Source organism: Podarcis vaucheri (assembly GCF_965113315.1).
Source record: "Podarcis vaucheri genome assembly, chromosome: 7".
Lineage (NCBI taxonomy): Eukaryota > Metazoa > Chordata > Lepidosauria > Squamata > Lacertidae > Podarcis > Podarcis vaucheri.
Window position 1 is genome coordinate 35,259,967 of NC_138765.1, and position 21,036 is coordinate 35,281,002.

General features: G+C 45.1%; 1 long non-coding RNA gene across 1 annotated transcript; it reads left to right on the forward strand.

Moving 5' to 3' along the window:
* The first annotated feature begins 18,017 nt into the window (after positions 1-18,017).
* On the forward strand, positions 18,018-20,407 carry LOC309537775. Its single transcript, XR_014222010.1, has 3 exons — positions 18,018-18,066; positions 19,204-19,279; positions 20,367-20,407. It is a non-coding gene; the product is annotated as an uncharacterized lncRNA (long non-coding RNA).
* The last annotated feature ends 629 nt before the right edge of the window (positions 20,408-21,036 follow it).

A 21,036-nucleotide genomic window follows, 5' to 3' on the forward strand; every position in this document is an offset into this window, starting at 1 on the left:
AAATGGAGTCTGCTCTTCGTCTTCCATGCTAGGGGAGAGGACCTCAAAGCGATTGTGTATTTCTAAGCAATCAGAGTGAACCCTGGGCCTCCTACTTCTTTGAGTCACGTTTCTCCATATATCTGGCTCCTGTGTTGGTGAACTAGACTCCTTCTCAGGGGAGTCCCCTGTCTCCTCCTTGGTGGAGACGGTGTGCTCTGTTGCTTCCAAGAAGAGCTCCAGCTCTCTAATTCTTTGGAGCGTAGCTACACGTTCCTCCAGTTGCTGGACTTTGTCTTTTAAGAGGGCAATCAACATGCAATTGCTGCAGGTAAAGCTGCCTGCAACCTTTGGCAAGATGGCAAACATTGCGCAGGAGTTGCAGGCGACTGCAGCTGTTCCCTCCCCTTCCATCTTGAGATCGTGTCGTTGGGGTTGGCTACAGAGGTCCTCCATCATAAAAAGCTTGAAGACAGGACAAATAACTTCCCCCACACAAAAAAAACACCTAGATCTCCCCCAACAAACGTTTGAGACTAGCTCCCCTAAATCTAAAACTCTGATAAGCTGCTCCCACAGTTAATCCCCTGCCTCAACAGAAACCCTGCCCCCTCTGACCTTAACACAGGGAAAACAGCTAATCAGCCACAAAGAAACACACAGACACAAGAAAACCCTTTTTGCTCCTTCTTCAACTGATGCCCTGCAAACTCTGATAAGCTCCTCCCACAGCTAATCCCCTGCCTCAACAGAAACCCTGCCCCCTCTGACCTTAACACAGGGAAAACAGCTAATCAGCCACAAAGAAACACACAGACACAAGAAAACCCTTTTTGCTCCTTCTTCAACTGATGCCCTGCAAACTCTGATAAGCTGCTCCCACAGTTAATCCCCTGCCTCAACAGAAACCCTGCCCCCTCTGACCTTAACACAGGGAAAACAGCTAATCAGCCACAAAGAAACACACAGACACAAGAAAACCCTTTTTGCTCCTTCTTCAACTGATGCCCTGCAAACTCTGATAAGCTCCTCCCACAGCTAATCCCCTGCCTCAACAGAAACCCTGCCCCCTCTGACCTTAACACAGGGAAAACAGCTAATCAGCCACAAAGAAACACACAGACACAAGAAAACCCTTTTTGCTCCTTCTTCAACTGATGCCCTGCAAACTCTGATAAGCTCCTCCCACAGCTAATCCCCTGCCTCAACAGAAACCCTGCCCCCTCTGACCTTAACACAGGGAAAACAGCTAATCAGCCACAAAGAAACACACAGACACAAGAAAACCCTTTTTGCTCCTTCTTCAACTGATGCCCTGCAAACTCTGATAAGCTCCTCCCACAGCTAATCCCCTGCCTCAACAGAAACCCTGCCCCCTCTGACCTTAACACAGGGAAAACAGCTAATCAGCCACAAAGAAACACACAGACACAAGAAAACCCTTTTTGCTCCTTCTTCAACTGATGCCCTGCAAACTCTGATAAGCTCCTCCCACAGCTAATCCCCTGCCTCAACAGAAACCCTGCCCCCTCTGACCTTAACACAGGGAAAACAGCTAATCAGCCACAAAGAAACACACAGACACAAGAAAACCCTTTTTGCTCCTTCTTCAACTGATGCCCTGCAAACTCTGATAAGCTCCTCCCACAGCTAATCCCCTGCCTCAACAGAAACCCTGCCCCCTCTGACCTTTACACAGAGAAAACAGCTAATCAGCCACAAAGAAACACACAGACACAAGAAAACCCTTTTTGCTCCTTCTTCAACTGATGCCCTGCAAACTCTGATAAGCTCCTCCCACAGCTAATCCCCTGCCTCAACAGAAACCCTGCCCCCTCTGACCTTAACACAGGGAAAACAGCTAATCAGCCACAAAGAAACACACAGACACAAGAAAACCCTTTTTGCTCCTTCTTCAACTGATGCCCTGCTAATTCTATGTTAATTCTATGTTTTTTATTTTCCTTTTAGAAAACAATTCCCCAAATGTCTCTGGACCCCTAAAGACTGGTGGTGTTTTTGTGGGTTTATTTTGCTGGTTTGAGGGGGGTGCATTCACAACCTGTTTGCAAGCATGTCAGAGGCATCTGGCTGGCTACACTTCTGGACTAGAGGGATCATTGGAGTCTTTGGTTTTTGAGTAGAGATTTGGATTCAAGGCCAGGGCTGGCCCAATTCAGGTTGGGATTTCCCTGAAAGTCATCCATGTGGCTATCTTCCCCACCCAGTATTCAGTGAAAATGATGAATGCACAGGGTGAGGTTTTAATTCATTTTAAAAGGAAAACAAAAATTGCATGGTGAGAAAGCACTGGCTGCAACAGTTGGCTGAACAAATGACACAAAATCCTTTGTGTAAACACTTTTCTTCCCCCATTTTTCCTCCTCTTTCCTGGTTACTACTGTAAATTAGAGCCTGTGTGAAGAAAACAACATCTGTTTGGTCTCCTCAGATATGCCGCTTGTAGGAATGGAAAGGGGGAAACACGAAACAGCCATGATGCTCCTATTTCTCCTAAGGACTTTTTTCATTGCTCAAGTTCTTGGATGCCCTGTGCCCTATTACTTCATCCTCCACTCCATCTTTGACAGCCATGAAAGTTCTCCTTCACCTCACAGTTGTTTGAGGCCTAGTTAGGGGAGTGGGCTGAGGAGAAGAAGAGGGAGTTTCTATTTCTGGCAGTTCTCCCAGTCTCCCCTCATTATCTGTGGTGCTTAAAGAGCCCCCAAAGCCATTGCGCTTTTTATTACTTGTAAAATGTGGGATATAAAATCTAAATACCATTTAAAACAGGAGACTTTACTGACAGGATAAAAATTTATGAGGAGTCACACACATAAAATGTGACGCTAGCTGTAGTGGTGGCACACACACATTCAGGGTTCTTGACCTCCCTCAGATATTAATTATCTTCTTTCTCTCCACCCCTTAAACTTGTCATTTTAGCCAAACTAATTGCTGGAGAAGGTTGTCGGTCATATGGAGAAGGTCAGATTTGACCCAAAAACATGAATGTGTGATTTGTAGTGCCTATGATGTCAATGGTCAATGAATCTGAGCTCAGAAATTTCTCCTCAGTGACTGTTGCTATGAAATATTCACTAGATATTCAAATATTTGTCAAAATATGAACCAAATATGAAATTTTGGTGTGGCATTTGATATTCAGTTCTGGTATTTGATAGTACACTATTTGGGGGGGGAAATTAATAGTGGTAGTCTTTATATAACTAGTAATATTACAGAGCAACATAAGGCAGGTTCTTCTCCAAGAAGTTCCCAAGCTAAGTTTTGAAAGTGGAGGTGAAGAAGGGAAGAGGCACATGGCAGAACATGTGCAAATACTGTTACAATCCAGCCTTTGCCAACTTTGGCATACAGCTTTGGGCTGACAAGGGCTGATGGGAGTTATACTCCAAAACATCTGGAGGGCACCAGGTTAGCAAAGGCTGAATTTCACAAATTCAGGCTTTAAACACGCTCAGGTTAGTTTTCCATAAAGGTTGTGAATGAGCTGCATTTGTTTATTTCACTTATACTATAAATCTTACGACACTTCTAAACAGCTTTTGTTATAAAGCAACACTCAAAATAATAAATGGACTTTTCCAGACTGATAAAAAAAGACTGATATAACAGCAGTAAAAAAGGCGTAAACAACATTAAAGGCAGGAATTAAAATAAAAGCACATGGAAATAAATCGTTTGTTTATGCAGTCTCTTAAATAGGCTTTTTTATTTCAAAATGTGCCTCAGCTTCTTTAGGCAAAACTTGATAGCAACTCTGGGTTGTTGCAGGTGGCTGTTGCCCTCTTGTTTTGCTTGGGGAATTACCAGAGTCATCTGACTGGTCACCTTGGAAACATAATGCTGGGCTGGGCCTGATCCAGCTCCAAGGCTTTTATTTCAAATCCCACTATGAACAGCCCTGGTCTTCTCTACTCTTGGCGCTTCCCTTGAAATCCCTTGGACATTCTCACCAAATTTCGTTTCATGTTTTTGCTCTAGGCAAAATTCAGTGTCATGCTCCAGCACAATCAAACAAATAGACTAAGGGCCGCCAACTGCCTTTTGAATAATATTAGCTTAAAAGAACTGCATTTTAGGAGGTGGTAAAGTGCAGCTCAAATTCCCCACTGGGTAAAAATGTGAACATCTCATCTTCAGAATTGAAAAACAGAATGATAATTGCCTAAATGCTGCCAATCTTGGAGGTCTGCTAGCTGAACTTTCGCATTTCAGTGAGAGCTTGTATTATGAATGTTACTTGGATGACTGAAATGTTAATGCATTAAAATGGTTTATCGGAGAGAGTTAGTATTAAAGAGCAAACTTAATTTCAGTATGATCAGAGGATCCAGAGTGGTGTCCCTAAACTGTTTAAAGGCTTTCATTTAAAAAGTGATTTATGATATAAAACTTAGTTTTATGGGTTATTTTTAATCTGGCCTTCTTAAGATGCTTGAAAGTCAACTGTTGCCTTCCAAAAGCATTGACGTTTACATTTGCACTGTCAATAATCGAAATTAAAAACAGTAGGAGGAGATGCAAAACAGAAAAAATAATGAGAATAGTAATAACCATAATATAATAGTAATAAAGTACATAGGATAATATTTCATTTTGTGTGCGCACCTTTTATATTTGCTTATATTAACAGAATATTCCAACAGTATAAGAGAAATCAGTTTAGGATCACATCTAATAAAATGTGTGATTCTTTTCTCCATTTACTTTCAACTTCTCCCCTCCCCCCAAAGTGCTGGTGCAACACTAGGATATCTGAACCATATTAAGATATGATAGTGTTTATCTGAGCATTTTTAAAAAAGAAAGAAAATAAATGAAAAGCAGTAAGAGGTGCACATATGATGAAAAACCATAGTTCCAACAACATAAAAGTGCTAGTATGAAGCTACTCTTAGAAATAGTAACAGGGATCTGGAGTGTGAATGCTGCTTGAAACACAAAGATGCACATGTCTTCAAAACTATCTCTGGATTGTTTTCACTGCCCATATTCCTGTTACAATGAGACCCCTTTCACCTTGAGGATCGTCTGCCTTGAAGCAGCATCACCTCCGACTGCACTTGAGAGTCCAGCCTGAGGCTTCAAGCTGTCACAATGAGGCAGGGTTAAGGCGGCAATGTTCTAGAGAAGTCAGTCCACTGACAGGCAGTTGTGGCCTTGCAGACGCATCATATCAGTACTGGAGCTGCTTGACAGATGAGTCCTGTGGTGGTGGCGGCTGACTGTTGGCAAATGGGTGACAGATGGACTTGTCAGTGTCAAGGTGTCACCTGCTTCTTGTGAGGGATGTATGTGGCTGCCAGGCTAGGAAAACAAGCAGGTATCCCCACATCCTACAGACAACAACACACAGAGGCATCTATCCCTGACAAATCAAGAGGAGGAGGTGGTGGAGGAGGATCATTTTATACAGAGGAAATCATTTTCCATTGTGCTAGCAGCTAGTTTATAATCCAGTAGAAAGATAGATTATGAATCCAGCAGAGGCCAGCTATCAGCTCTGTTCTAGCACCGGACATCATCAGACTGGACATCATCATTTGGGAAGAGTAATAGAGGAAGATTACACTATGCTCAGTCACCACAGAGGGAGAAATATCTCTCTCAGTACAGGAACTCAAGCTCACCCAATGAAACTGACCAGCAGTGGGCTAATTCTGGACCAAGGAAGTACATCACACAATGCGTAATTGGTTTATGGGGTTCACTGACACATGATGTGGTGCTGGTGGTAGCAATTAGTTCTGGTGACTTAAAAAAAGGACTAGAGAAATTCATGGAGCAGAATAGGTCTGTCAGCATCCCCAACAGACCCTCTGTTTGTGACCCCTTTCTCTTCAGCACCCACATTTACATGGCAAGGAGACCATGGAAGACTCAACGGGAAGCAGATAGGCTTTGGTTTAGGCCTCCACTGGACCTAAGAGGACAGTGTCCTGGGCTGCTAGAAACCACGAGCAATATGCCACACAATGAGATTGTCTACACTGACTGAAAGTGGCTTTCTGGGATTTCAGGCAAAAGGCTCTCCCAGGCTTACCTGGCAATGCTGGGACCACCTGCAAGCAAGGCAGATGTTCCACAGCTGTGTCTTCTTGGCTGTGTTTTCTGAGCTCAATTCCAAAAATTGGGCCCTGACACATCCCCCCTAAATCAGTGGACACAAAATGGGGTTTGATGGCTGCCGACTGCACTGACCAGCCCCAGCCCCAGTCCTTCTCTTCACACTTTCCTGACAGTTGCAATGGGGAAATCTCATGGAAGGTCAATCTGAGAGGCCTACAACCACAAGAGGGTCACGGATGATAATAGTGGGGATTCATGAAGGGGGCTGGAGCAGCAACAGTGATCTCACAGTGGTGGCAGCATTGTATTCACAGGGATGGGGCACAGTGAGGTGCACTCCCCACTGCAGCACTGAGAAGTTGTGGCAATGTTGGAGATGTTGAGACCACCGATCCAGAGATCCCCTGACCTTCCCAGAGAATGCAGGACCACAGCTGATGGATAACAGTGACCTGCTGGAAAATGTAGTTTTCTAGGGCAACTGAATCCTTACCAGCACCAGCACCCCAGAGTCTTGTCCCTGATATACTGCTGAACCCGCGATAGGGATAGGAAATTTCAGGAATGTGTAATTTTTAGGATGCTTGAACTAAATCCCCCGAGTGTGGAGGGTGCTGTCACTGCAAGACTCAAGGCACTAAGGAGGAGAGGGACAGCTCAATTTAAATTCTGAGCCAAGAACTCTGGGAGTTACATGCCACTCAATCAGAAATGCGGTCAAGCACTGTGAGCCTGAAAAGAACATATTCTGAGTTGGCCAAGTTCAAATCTGAGCTGGTGAGTGTGAATTTCAGCAACATCAATACAGGTAAATGCCCCCAGAAGAAAATATTTTTACCTATTGAAAAAATAGGTGAGGCCGCGGACCCTGCCTGCACAACGTTTAGTATTTATGTGGACAGAATATTTCTTTCTGGAGGAGCATTCAGCCTTGTGAGCAAAGTCATGCAGTTCACACACAGGGTGGCCATCTCAGTGAAAGCTTGGGCTACATCCCACCCACCCACATGGTTTCTGGCAGCCTTGAGTACTGTGCCTGTGCCATTAAGGCAGGGGTGGAGAACCTCAAACCCAGGGGCTGAATGTAGTGCCGCTCCAAGACTCTCTACTTTGACCTTGGAAACCTTTCTCAGGCTACACTGTTTCCCCTCAAGTTCCACACCTGCTTTTGCACAGCTGGATTATTTCTTACAAACCGTGGTGCTGTTGCACCTTTCTTACGTGTCATTCCCATCCATGCCTGCTTTAAGGCCCAATTGAAACTCCCCATAGGATTCTTCCACATCCCTGCTGCCATGCATTGGAAATGGGTGGGGAAATGGAAGAGGGGGCAGGGCAGCAATGGGGAGGACACTCAAGAATCACAACAGGTGGAGCCTATTACGAGTTGAGCCCAAACATCAGGGGAGTTGGTAATGGGCTTGTGGTGAAGAGGAGCTGAACCAGAGAAGTTAAGTTTCTGCCACACTTCAGCAGTGTCATGACAACTCTCATCATCAGGCAAACAGAATTGGCAGGTTTTTTATTGTCATTTTTTAAAACTGTTGGCTGGAAGCATAAGTGGGATGCGCTGTGATCCTTCTTTCAAATTCCCTTCAACTCTGTTTGAAGCCCATCTCCATTTTGGGAAAATAAAGCACAGCTAGAAAAGGAGGCATTCAGCAATCTTGGACCTCATCAAGGTACAGAAGTCATTGTGCAAGGTGTTTTGATCCCTAGAAGTACAGAGATCCATGTAACTATGGAGCCATCCATGTCAGGTCACGTTCGTGTCATGGCTACCCTTTTTTGTGCATCTTTAGAGAACCTGGAGAATGTCAACAAACACTACCATGTCCCTAGCTGTCATCTCCTTCTCAAGATCAAATTCCAAAACACGTTGTTCTCTGATGGCAGGGAACATGAATGAGTTTTCTCGCCAAAAGAAGTTAATTAAGGTGTTGCTGTTTGTACTCTACACGATAGAGTGCCTGAGAAGCAGTAATTATATAAAGTGGCTTTGCAGCCCATTTGGAAACATGTAAATAATGCAGGAGGTCTTTCAAAATACCGTCGCCCATAACAATAATAATACTAATGGTATGTAAAGAAACAAGCAGGCAATTTGAAACGGAAATGTTGAAGGAAACTCTATGTCCACGAACTTCCTACAATCAGACATAATAAATTTTTGGCCTTGCCTTGGCATTTTTGAAATGCAAGAACAATCTCTCCCAAGACATATAGTACTAGAATAAACATGATATTGTTGCATGCCACCCCAATCTCTGAGAGGTCTGAGATTCCAGGGGTTCCAGGCACTCACCCAGGGAAGCCCATGGTGAGATACAAAGTGTGTCTCTGCACAGAAGTGCAATATGCGAACTCTAGATGCAAATACACAAATACACACACATTGATATCATTGTTGGCATCCATCTGTCTCGAGACAATGGAGTGCACCTCTGGGGGTGAAGTCAAACCATTGGAGAATGGCAGCAACTGCTGTGACTGCAGAGACTGATAACTCATAACTACTGCCTCCGGCGTTGTTTTTGCTGCGTTAGCAGCACCAAAGAGACCTCTCTGGGGCGCAAGCCTGGGCAATGTGTATGGAGGTCCTGGGCTGCCCAGACGACAGGACCTCCCTCTCGGCATCACTGATGTGGTCCAAAGAAAAGCAGACCAAAGCATTTGGCACCAGCTTGGCCACAGGAGATGCCGGAAGGAGGCATTCAAAACACCATGCAACTATCTTAAGGACTCCACTCCAGATTTGTATAGTGTTTATTCCCTAGACTTTTCTTCTCCTGAAGATGTCCCACAAGACAGAGGGTATGGATTTTTCCTTGGGATTTACTCCCAAAGCCTTTATCATGAATGAATATAGCCACAGCAGAGGTTTAGGTTCAGAGTTTTCCTTTTCCTAGATGGGCTACCTTCCCAGGTTGATGAGCCCCATCTGCCCCTCACTTCCCTCTACAGCTATGCCAGAAGGAACATGGTGTGTCCCCCACCAGAGGTACTACCCCTCCATTAACACTCCATCAATCCCATGCACATCATACCGTGAGCATTTTTACTGTGTATTTTAATGTTGAGGGGGAAATTGATCAGCAACACAGCTGGCAAAGTTACAGGTATTTTGCTCCTCATGATTACATTCAGTTCTAATGGCAGGACTTAATGTGTGCATCAAAACATGAAGTTTTAATTAAAATAGAGTGCCTCTGAGCATTTGCAGAGAACCATTTCATGGAGAACCTCAGGGAAACCAAGTTTGTTGTTTTTTACCAGCTTCCTACCTTTGTACTTTCAGATGTTTTCCTCTTCAAATAAAACAGCATATTTAAAAGGTAGTAATTACTTTGCAGTTACTCAGAATGAGTCTTTGTAATTTCCTTACTGTTGTCTTCTAGGCATTTGGAGGTACCTCAGTTTCTCCTATAAAATGAAAGCATCTGTTTATCAGAATGTATTTTTAAAAGAATAGGGAAGTGTAGAACATTCAAATCTGGAGGTCAAATTAACTCGGAATTTTACAAGAAAGGAAAATGGCTCCCTATGCCATGGGCAGACTAGATTCATACCTGGGTTAATTACAAGGTTCTAAATGTAAATGTCCATTTTATAACCATAACTTAGGGCATAGAGGTACGCAGCCAACCTACTTTGCTCTCAGGAAAATGCTGACACATAATAAAAAAGAAGAAACAAAAAATGTACCCTGTAATAGTAGAATCTCTTGAGTGCAGTCCCACTCTTAGGGGGGTATTTTGGTGAGGTAATTGAGCCACAAAAAAAGCAAGGGACAGGTTTTAAAAAGCCAGTCAGAGAAGATATGGTTTTTCTAAGATTAACTTTTTCTGTCCTACATGATAACAAATGCTGATTTTATTCACTCTAAATACTGAGGCGTTGGTTAACAAAGAAAGTCAGGATTTTTAATGTTACCCTGAGACTGGTCTGGCCCAAAAATAACTCCATCGCTAGATACATTCCAGCCTGCCAAACTGACCCAGTCAGGTGAGTGAGAAGAGCTAGTAGCCACCAGCCATCAATGCTCATGTAAGCATCAGTAATCTCTTTAACTGGAGAAAAGCCTAGAGGATATGCCTACCCCTTGCTTGACAGCTATAAAAAATACAATCCCTCTGTGTTTTGTTTGTTGGGCTCTCTTAAGTGCTGAACCAAAAAGCCTTTGGCGGGGGGGGGGAGCATTGAGGCCAGGAAACTGGAACAGAACATCCTGATGCTGCTTCAGATGGAGCTGCGTACGCAGAGCAAACAGCCTGGAGCAGGAGGCTGGGCAGAGCAACTACTGTACGACAAGCACCCGTGAAATCCACTCTGGGGATTTCCAAGTTCCATCACCAGCTCCGCATGTTCCAAGCCGACATGGAGATCAGGGTTTTCAATGAATGTTTGATGTGTTGTGTGTGAAATAAATACCTTTGATCCACAAGAAGCTACAAAAGCAAATTACACACCGAAAATCGCATTAACAAAGAGAGCAACATAATCTGGCCTTGCCCTCTCACAGGTGGGTGCTGAGCCATCCCATTTGTCAGCATCTGTAAAATGTCCCCATCAGCTCGGGTCCCCCACCACCACCACCACTTCTGCCCCCATGCAATATGAAGTGTAGGTGGGTTTCCACAAGGCAAGACACAGTGATAACAGCAAGAACCTTTATTGCACTAACAGAACTGGACAGCAGGGGCAAAGCAACTGCTTATATACATTGCTGAAGGCCTGGGCCACTCCCACTCCCAACGTGATTGGCTGCCTAAACTTCCAAGCTGCGAATCGTAAGGGCCAATGGCAGAGGCCCAAATCCTGAAATGGTCCGTGATTTGGATATCATGTATCAAATCAGAACACTGGGGCTCAGAATCCCTAGTCCAGACTCAAGCTCAGGCAAACACAGACCACTGAATACATAACACAATACACTCCCACCTACCACCTACCACCATTCCACTGGCGGCCCTGATGCCCAGCCCCCCACACATTCAGCTAGCCAGTGGGGTGCCTGCAGGCACACAAGTGCCCACAGAGGCCTTCTCCGGCACCTGCAGCAGCACTTTGTCCCACAATCCTCTCTACCTGCTATGTAGGCTGAGATATGTACTTGGTTTCAGCGTGTGTGTGTGTGTGTATTGTGTCCACAACAGCTTCTCCGGTTTGCAAATGAGCCCAAAACCATTTGCCACTGGAAAATTGGACCATTGTGAAAATTGGACATGTAACAATTTGGGGAGGCAATGGCCGGAGACCATTTAATCCTTTTCTTTCATGTGAGAAAAAGACCTTTTGTTTATGGGTATCTTTTATTGTTTCTCCCAATGATCTTGATTTCTCACATCCAGTATTCATAGGCATTTGGGAAAGAGAAGGCAGATTAGTCCCTGTTAAATTGAAACCAGTTATGATGGCATAAAGTTGCAAACACCCATGTAGAGTCATCTGTTGCTTTTAATTGGATCCCTGCACTGTTATATTCCCTTAGTTAACATCTCTGGTGGTTCTGGCTCTGCTCTGAGAGAGTCAGAAACAGCCATTTCTCTTTAAGCCAAGCATAGTTTTATTTGGGAACTGACAGCTCCGTTCTGAAAATCTGCGGTCTTAATTTGGGGCTTTAATTAAAATGTAATTGGACTTTCCTGCCACCACTGTAGGGGGAACCCTCATGCTCACTTTACTGTCCCCAAGGCAAGGCACAAGAGGCAGAGGTAGCAGCAGACTGGGGAACTGTAGAAATGGGGAAAAACTCAGGTGGGAAAAACATTAGTTCTGAAGAGGAATGTCAGGCAATGATGATGAGAACACAAAAGGAAGTGGAAATTGTTGTAGTCCTCATGTTCGTCTACAGTTAGAATTGGAAATCAGTCAAGAGAATACTCCTGTCATTCACTCACATTTTTAAATCTGCAAACAACATGTTGTTGTTGATGTTACTATTATTATTATTATTATTATTATTATTAGTTCCTTTATATTGAAATGAACATGAGTTACATAAATAGATATATGACATGTTAATTTGCAACCAGCAATATGAATAATATAGTGCTTGGAAGAAACCAAACTGCAGCAGAATGGAAACAGCACTTATTGTGATGAATACAGGTCAAGATGGAAATCACTCCCTTCTTCCATTCCTAGTTCTGAGGTAGCAAAGCTGGTTCAGTGGACAAACCAACTCCTCACATATCCCTCAGCTCTCAGGAGAAGACCTGCTTTTCTCCTCTCAGAACTCACCTAAATATTTGTGGAGAAAGAAGTGCTTGGGCACTCTGAAAGATTAAGAAACTTCAGAATAATTGCTCCTGAATAAAGTCCATCCATTCCAGCTCACCTCCATCTGTATTCCTGAATCTAAAAGGTCCCCTGGGGGACTCTAAGCAAGATCCTTCAGTTACATGTTGACACCTGGGCAGAATATTCCAAGGAGCTCACCAAGAATGGGGCCTGCACACCTGGAATGGAGTTTCCATAGGCTAATGAATAGCTAAGGCATGATATTTCCCTTCAAGCTCTCTTACCCACAAGATCAGGCCCATTCCCCCAGGCGCCAGAGATGTGACTCGCTGATAGTTCCTTCCAGCATCATCAGCTGCCACCAGTAACAGGCTACAAGGCTCAATGGCTTCAGGGAAATGCCTCAGTTCAGTGGTAGAGCATCTGCTTTGCATGCAGAAGGTCCCAGGCATTTTCAAATGGGACTGAGAAAGACCCCTGGAGGAGTATTGCTGCCAGTCAGTGTGGAAAATGCTGAGGTGGATGGACCAATTGATTGACTTAATGTAAGGCAGCGTCCTGCATTTCCTGGGGGGGAAATGGCATCCCCCTTTGTACGCCAAACACAACAATGAAAATGGATAGCAATGAAAGGCCCAAGAAACTGAAAATGGAGCTGGATACATTTAAGTTAAGATATATTGTGCCATTCGTTTTAAATCAGCACCTCAGCGGTGGTTTATTGGGGTCAGAAGGGCAGACATTAAGTAATTCTATCACGCTTTTCAGTGCACAAATGGCTTACGGTTATGTCACACATCTTCAAAACAGGCCTGTGAGGTAGTCATTGAAAGTGACGGCGTTCACATCACCCATTCAGTTCACATTCCTGAAAGCTGAGATGCTCGGATGAGCTGCCTGCAGCCACAGCAGGGGCTGAAGCCTGCACCAAGAGAGGACGGGAGGCATGCAAGCCTGCTGAGCCAGCTCCCCCCTCTCAATCCTCACCGCAGCCATCAAGTGAGCATCCTTATTCCCTGACTGTCTCCACTCCCAGCAGAACATTAATCTTGGCTGGACCAACCACTTCTCTGTACTGGATAGTGCGGGAAAGCAATTAGGTGTGGGGTGAACAATAAGGCTTTAGGCAGAGTCAAAACAAAACAAAATTCGGTTCTACTAAAAGTTGCATAAGAAGAGCCTTGCTGCTGGATGAGACTTATCTAGTCAAGCATCCTTTTGTCACAGTGGCCAACCAGATGCACCTCTGAGAAGTCCACAAGTGGGACAAAAGTACCATAGCTCTCTCCCCACTTGTCGTTCTCAGCAACTGGGATTCAGAGGCATATTGCCTCTGACAGTACTGGGAGAACATAGCCATCCTGGGGAGTAGCCATTGATGGCCCATAGCCTCTACACATTTGCCTAATCTCCCTGTCCAAGTTGGTGGCCATGATTGCATCCCATGGTAGCTGATTCCACATTTCAACTACAAGTGCCTCGCTTTGTTTGCCCTGAATTTTCCAATATTCAGCTTCATGGAATGGCCCCAAGTTCTGGCATTAAGAGACAAAGAAGACAGCTTCTCTCTATCTGCCTTTTCTACACCATGCCATAATAAGGTTTGTATATAACAGCCATCTGAAGAGTTATTGTGATTATATTGTAGAGGGGAGGGGATAAAAGCATTTGAAGAGTTAGGCACAAGTGCAAACTAAAATAACTTAAGAAAAGGCATCATTCAGAACCTAGTCTGGACCATTTCCCTACCCAAGTCAATACTTAGCAGTAAAGCAGTTCCCACTGTCTCAATGTCCAGTTCCTGGAATCTAGATCCACTACAGCCTCCTCCTCCTCCTCCTCCTACCTCTCATTCATAACTTCTCACACCCTCCAGTCACCCGGATTGGTACATTTCTTAGGGTTGGCACAAAGATAACCCTTCCAAAACAGTCCATGGTCATCACTGAGGAGAGCCACCACCCAGATAATTTCCATAAAAGTAGGAAATCTGCCTGGTTAAACTTCTCCAGTTGATTTGACCTCTTTTTACAAGCAGAGTCATGGGGGGGGGTCCTTGAGGGATTGACCAACTTTTCCTACCAAGTGAGCCACAAGAGTCCTACAACATGGAACCATCAGGCCACACACTGCCTTGTTGCGGAGGAGCAAGGAGTGGTCGTTACCCACCCCCAGCCCTCATGCTGCCTTTCCCAAGCCAGATAAGTGAGGTGCCAGGTTTTGGGAAAGAGACACAAGGCTCTGACAAGGACCTAGAGCCCTCCCAACTTCTTCCCAAAGCTGGAAAAGTGCTAACTAGGCTTTGAGGAAGACAATGGAGGACTCTGGGACCATATCAGAGTCCTCATGCTTCCTTCCCAAAGCCAAGCGCTTTGTTTACCTGGCTTTGAAAAGGCAGTGTGAGGGCTGCCAAAAAGTTATTGAGGGCTGCATGTGGCCCTTGGCTAGTGTGTTGGACAGCCCTGATCACATACCCCCCCCAACATTTTTCCAATGAAAATAGGAACATTCTTTTCTATATCAGGAAGCTTCTCCCGCATTTGATCTCCCAAACACATAAGACATCATATACTCATCTACATCGGTCACCTTGAGCCAATGACAACCTCTCTACCTCACCTACCCGACAGGGTTGTTGTAAAGAAAAAATGTGCAAGGGAAAGGATAGTGTGCAACACCTTCTACAGGTAAAGGAACCAACATTTCCCTTGTTCCCCCAAAAACGGCTGGCTGCAGAAGCCTTGCAACTGAAGAATTTAAAGTGGATTGGTTACCTTTTCCTTCAAAATTATAGGAAGGGCTTTGTATGCCAGCTTCAACATTCCCTCCATTTGGTGTGGGTATCTTATTTTCTGGATAAACGGGACTCCGTTTTTACACCCAAACACCGCTTCTAATTGTTCTACAAGATGTGGAGTGTAGAAAAAAGAAAAAGCGAGACATTCTGGGATCAGAAACCAGAACGGCTTATGTAATTTCGTGACCATCCCTGGAAAATCAAGACACTTGGAGGGTATGTGATCCAGAAGAACCAACCTCCATCTCTCTACAATATATAAATTGGGGTGGGGGCACTGTTTTCTCCCCCAAAAGTGCATCGGTGAACATTTTGTGAAGTTCTGATTAGGAATAAGCAGACAGAACAACAACAACACAGTCTCTCAGATTTTCAGATGTAGGCTGAATTGAAAAAGAGTGAATGCAATTGTAACCTCAAATCATTTCTATATGGATTTTCCCTTCCTCATCTTCCTGGAATAAAACATGCCCTCCCCTGTGCTCTAAGCTGCATTGCTAAGCTACAAGAAGCTTAATATGAAAGAGGATGAAGGCAGCGGAGAGAAAGAGAGGTCCAGACGATGGAACACCAAGCTACGCTACATTGCCAGTCCCAACCTGCTCTGGATGTGTTTACTTTCTCAAAGTCCATCCATAATTCAACGGCTTCATTAATTCTCTCGCCAAGACGCAGCGCTTCTGACTTTCAAAAAGAAGCTCTCATCCCACTAATCGCCTCCTATCCCCGCTCCCTTTGTGAAGAGTGAGAGATTAAACGCAGCCTCTGTCACAACTCTGGGCTGCACGCGTGTGATTCACAAAGCACAAATCAAAGCGGCACACACATCCACACGCACGCAACCTTGAAACGCTGAGCAGTTGGCCAGGACAGAATAGAGGGGAACGGGTGCCAAAGGGCCTGGCGCAAAGCAGGCACATTCGGGAGCAGGAAGGAAGGAGAAAACAACAGTTGACTCCACAGTGCTCAGTGGCAAATCCATTTGCCATCGCAGCCCCTTTTAACTCTGAGATCACCAGTTGTGACCTACAGAAGCCAACTGGGAGAGTGCTGTGTTGGCATAACACAGAGGGAGAGCATGGCTCAGTTGCAGAGCTCATGCACTTAGGTTCAGTCTCTGGCACCTCTGGTTAAAAAGAGTTTACATAGTAGCCAAGTGTCGGGAAAGACCTGTCTCACCCTGAGACCCTGGAGAACCACAGACAGCCGGAGGAAGCAATTCCAGGCTAAGTAGAAAATTACCCCAGACTGGTAAAAGGCAGCTTCCTCTTTGTAGGTCCTCTGAAGGAAGTTTAAAAGATAACCTTCGTGGAATTTGGCAGGAGATCTTCACACAGCTCTGCTTGCCTGAATGTGAAATTCAAGGTGAATTTAGAAGGCCCTCTGTGGGCGAAACATCTGTAGGTGTTTTGAGGGGAATTAAAAGAACGTTGATAAGAGCAGCAGACTGTTTCAGCAGGGGAGGAGCAAGAGAAGAAAACCAGAGGTTAAGGGGGCATTCTTAGCACAACAGGTGGAGTGGGGAAGGGCTGTAGCTCAGTGGTGGAGCATCTGTTTTGCATACAAAACGTCCAAGGTTCAATCCCCAGCATCTCCAGGAAGGACTGGGAACACACACACCCCGGCTGAAATACTGGAGAGCTGCTGCCAATCAGTGTAGACAATACTGAGCAATTGCATTGTTACAAAGGTTGGGCATCACCCTCACTCTGTGCAAAGCACTAGCAAGATTCCAGAGGTTCTTGCTGGTATTTAGCATCTGGTATGTTGAAAACCATAAAATCACTGAAAGAGTGCTGACTGATTAAAAAAAAGACTCCAATTGTTTCAAAACTCTAAAGTCAGGATGGTAGCTCAGTAGCAGAGCATATGCACTGCATGCAGAAGGTCCCTAGGTTCAATCTTTGGCAATGGCAGATAGGGCTGGGAAAGACCCTCTCTTTAAAACTCATGTAGATCATGGGTGTGGGGGATAGGGGCAATCCAAGGTGTTTTGGGACCTGAGCTGAAATGTCCTGCTGTCACCTCAGCAATGGGCTTTGGGGGGGGGGACTCAAAGAGAAGCCCTTGTGGAATCTCTGCCCCAACCCCGGGCAGAGGAGAGGGGTCTCCTGTCAGGCAGTGGGGCTTTGCTATTTCCTGGGCAGCCATTCCACCCACCTCTTGAGCAGGCCAGCTCTTGGTGGGGGACTTTTTCCACCTGGGGACCAAACTCCCTTCTGCGCAACTCTCCACAAGTCAAATGCAAGTGGTGGGCGGGGCCAGAAACAAAAAGTGGGTGGAGCAACAAGTGTAAGTTTCACATTTGAAAAGTCAGCTAGTTTCTACTCTGTCCTCTATTCGGACAAGGAAGAGTTCAAGGACATACACCCACTAGGCAAAAACACTTGTAATGCAAAGCAGGGCCTGTGAGGGGTGTGGCCTGTGGAGGGTGGAGGGTGGGTGTGGCCAGATAGAGATGTCTTGACAGAACTAGATGGAGCAATGGTCTGACTCAGGCTGTACACATGTTACCACCTACTCCAGCTCCAGCATACTCCCACTGCTGGTATTTGAAGCCAAGTACACATGATGTTACCCACAACCCAAAGGTATCCTGGAGCTTCTTGGAAAATACCACATTCTGCTTCCTAACCTGAAGCCATGGGAGGTCAGCACCAGCTTGCTGAAGCTCCTGGGAACCACAGAAATACCTCCTTGTGCTCCATGTTGGAAGAAAGGTGGGATAAAAATGTAATAGCAATGCTGATAAATAACTCATAAACTGGGGGTTTCCGGCTTCATGCAGTAGCTTTAAGGGACGACACTTCTCAATTATAGTGATCCTTTTTAATAAGGGGCCAAAACAATGACTTCCTGCTTCCCAAACATGATGCAAACAGAATTCTTTTTTCACAGCTCCTGTTCATTTCACTGAGACTAGAACAGAAGTTCCCACTGGTTTATGCTCAGTGAATCTACATCTCTGTTCCCTATCCTTAAACTCTCTCCAGAAAGGGCTGCTTGTTCTCCTTTTTCATAGACCACGGTATTTTGTAGTCAGTATGTGTGAGCATGTGGCACCAGGTTTTCTTAATAACGCAAATTCCTCTTAAATTCTAAGGGGGAGAGTGCAAAGATAGCCTCATGAAGATGTGTGCTAATCAGTGATGTCTCCACCAAATTTGAGGAGCTTGTTTTATTTATACATTATATTTAGATCCCCCTTCACACACACCTGTCCTCCAAAGAGCACAAGGTAGCATACCTGGTTTTCCACTCCCTGTTCTATTTTCACAACAATCCTATGAGGTAGGTTAGGCAGAGGGTGGGGGAGTCCAAGGCCATCCAGAGGCATTCTTGCCTTACTCTAGATGTGAATGGGATCACCACAGTTCTGTGTACACATTAAACCTTTAAAGTACATTCAAAGCACATTCTTTCCCTCAAAGAATTCTGGGCACTGTACTTTACCCCTAACAGAGTTACAACCCTTAACAAACTACAAGGTCCAGAATGCTCTGAGAGAAAGAATGCACTTCAAATGTGCTTTAAAGACATATTACTGTGTTTATTGTTTAACCTGACAAAGCAGAGTAAATGGGAGTGCTCTAGTTGTAGCTAGGAAGATGTGCAGAAATGTTAGGCTGCCCCCCCCCCCACCACCACCACAGAAGCCCTAATCAAACCCAATAAAACCCGCAATCAAATCAGGCAGCCGACCAGCGGACGGATGGTGTCTATTTAAATTTTTCATTAAAATTGTTTTCTAGCTCCGTTGAGCTTGAACAAAAGGAGTCAGTTCCTCCCCTTCGCCACCCCTCCCTCCAACCTGGTCCCTCTCCTTTTCTCCTGCCTTTAATCGCAGCCCTGTTCATCGGGGATTAATGATTCTTCTTATCGGACTCCAGGAGAGATTTGTTTAAAATATCACCTTGCGAGACACCTCCAGAGCGAGGCATGAGCTGCCTATTATGGCTCCAGTCTCAGGAAAACGAGACAGCGAGGGGAGGAACCTGCCATGCTCCGACAGCGACAAAACCCTAATTTCCCATAAATTACTTTGGGCTCCTTTGAATTGCTTTTAAACAGCCATTTCTTTCTCCCAGGGGCTCCTATTGATGGGGGCAGATAATCTCGATTGAGGAGGAGACATGTGGAAATTAGTGCCTCCGTCTCTGTCAGGTGGGGAGGGTTCTTTTTTGTTGTTGTTGAAAGCACCAACTGTTCTCATACAAACTGAGGGGCAGATACAAGAAGTTAATAATGCTTGGAAACTGCAACATGCACACACAGGAAATTTCGCTACTTATCAAAATGTACCTCTGAAGTGGGGGGGGGGTCTCAAACCAAGCTGCAGGGCAACAGCAATCAGACTCTTCCCCCATCCCTTAATCCTTCCATCATATCCCCACTGCAGCTTGCACACAGGAGAAACTGCAAGCCTGATTTCTGCTGTGCTATAACGCCATCACTGCACATGGCCAAAGTGCAGAACTGCAGCTATCGGCCCAGCAGGTGTCACAAAGAACCCATCAAGTCTCATCTGCCCTATAAAGCTGCCCTCCAGGTATATTGGACTCCAACTGCCCAGCCTCTGTAGCCAGGGGTTCAGGATAAATCAGAGCTGTAGTCCAACATCATCTGGTGGCCACAATTCACACACCATACCTTTAAAGCACATTCAAAGCACGTTGTTTCCCTCAAAGAATTGTGGGTACTGTAGTTTACTCCTCACAGTTACCATTCCCAGCAACCCTTAACTAACTACAATGCCCATAATTCTTTGAGGGGCAAATGTTCTTTGAATATGCTCTAAAGGGACAGTGTGCACACAGCCACCGTTTCCCCACTTCTATTGTCCTGTCTGGTGAAAAGGTTCCACCACTTGTGGTTTCCATTTTTGCTTTAGGCAAAATGCAGTGACACTCCCCCCAAAACAAAAGGGATGTCTGGGACCACATCAGTGAAACTGCCAAAATTATTTAAGTTTCCTTTGGAATTCCTCTGAGGAGAAGCTCTCAGTTAAATCCGCCAAATGAGAAACCTTCTATCTCTTGGCACAGCATGACAGCCCTGCAGGGTGGACACAGTTCAGTTTCTCTGCAAGTTGTAGCAGTGGAGGGAACGGTATTCTATTGTTAATTTCCTTGGTTTGATGCCGCTGTGTATACGAGCTTCCATGTCAGGAGGAACTCTACTTGCCAGCCATCCTCTTGGCACCTTATAAAAAGGAATCACAATAATTGAAAAATGTGGTCCTTCCTGCCAGTTCCGTTGTAGCTGCTGCATGAAAAGAGGGGGGAAATGAAGAGGAGACAAAGGCTTTGCTTGCAAGCATGACAACAGTGACATCCACATTCCTTCACACACTTTCCCACTGCCAATCTTGGTCCTGACCTCCAGTGACCATCTCCAGATGTGTTCTTGAAGCATGAATGAGCTGATTCCTCCTAAGGCTCTTTCCATCTTAAGGTACATCCTTGGGGCTGTTTCACACATGACAAAGTGCAAACCCATATTTTTCACTAAGCATACTCTCAAAAGCAGGCATAGGCAAACTCAGCCCTCCAGAAGTTTTGGGACTACAATTCCCATCATCCCTGACCACTGGTCCTGTTAGCTAGGGATGATGGGAGCTGTAGTCCCAAAACATCTGGAGGGCTGATGTTTTCTTCGGTGTTTGACTGAAAAAGTAGCACGCAGAGAAGGTTGACCAATTTGCGGGGGTAGTCAGTCACAGTGTCGGAATCCTTGGGCAACTGCTAGGGGCCCTGTCCAGCAATGTCCAATAAATTATGGGGGAAACAAAATGGTAGCCAGCAGGTGTCTGCCTCTCATTAGCTCTGCAGCTCCATGCAGTTGAAGAGAAAAACAGCTACTCTACAATGCTAGAAGTTAGCCTCCACACAAAACAATCATAAAGAGGACCACCACATAGT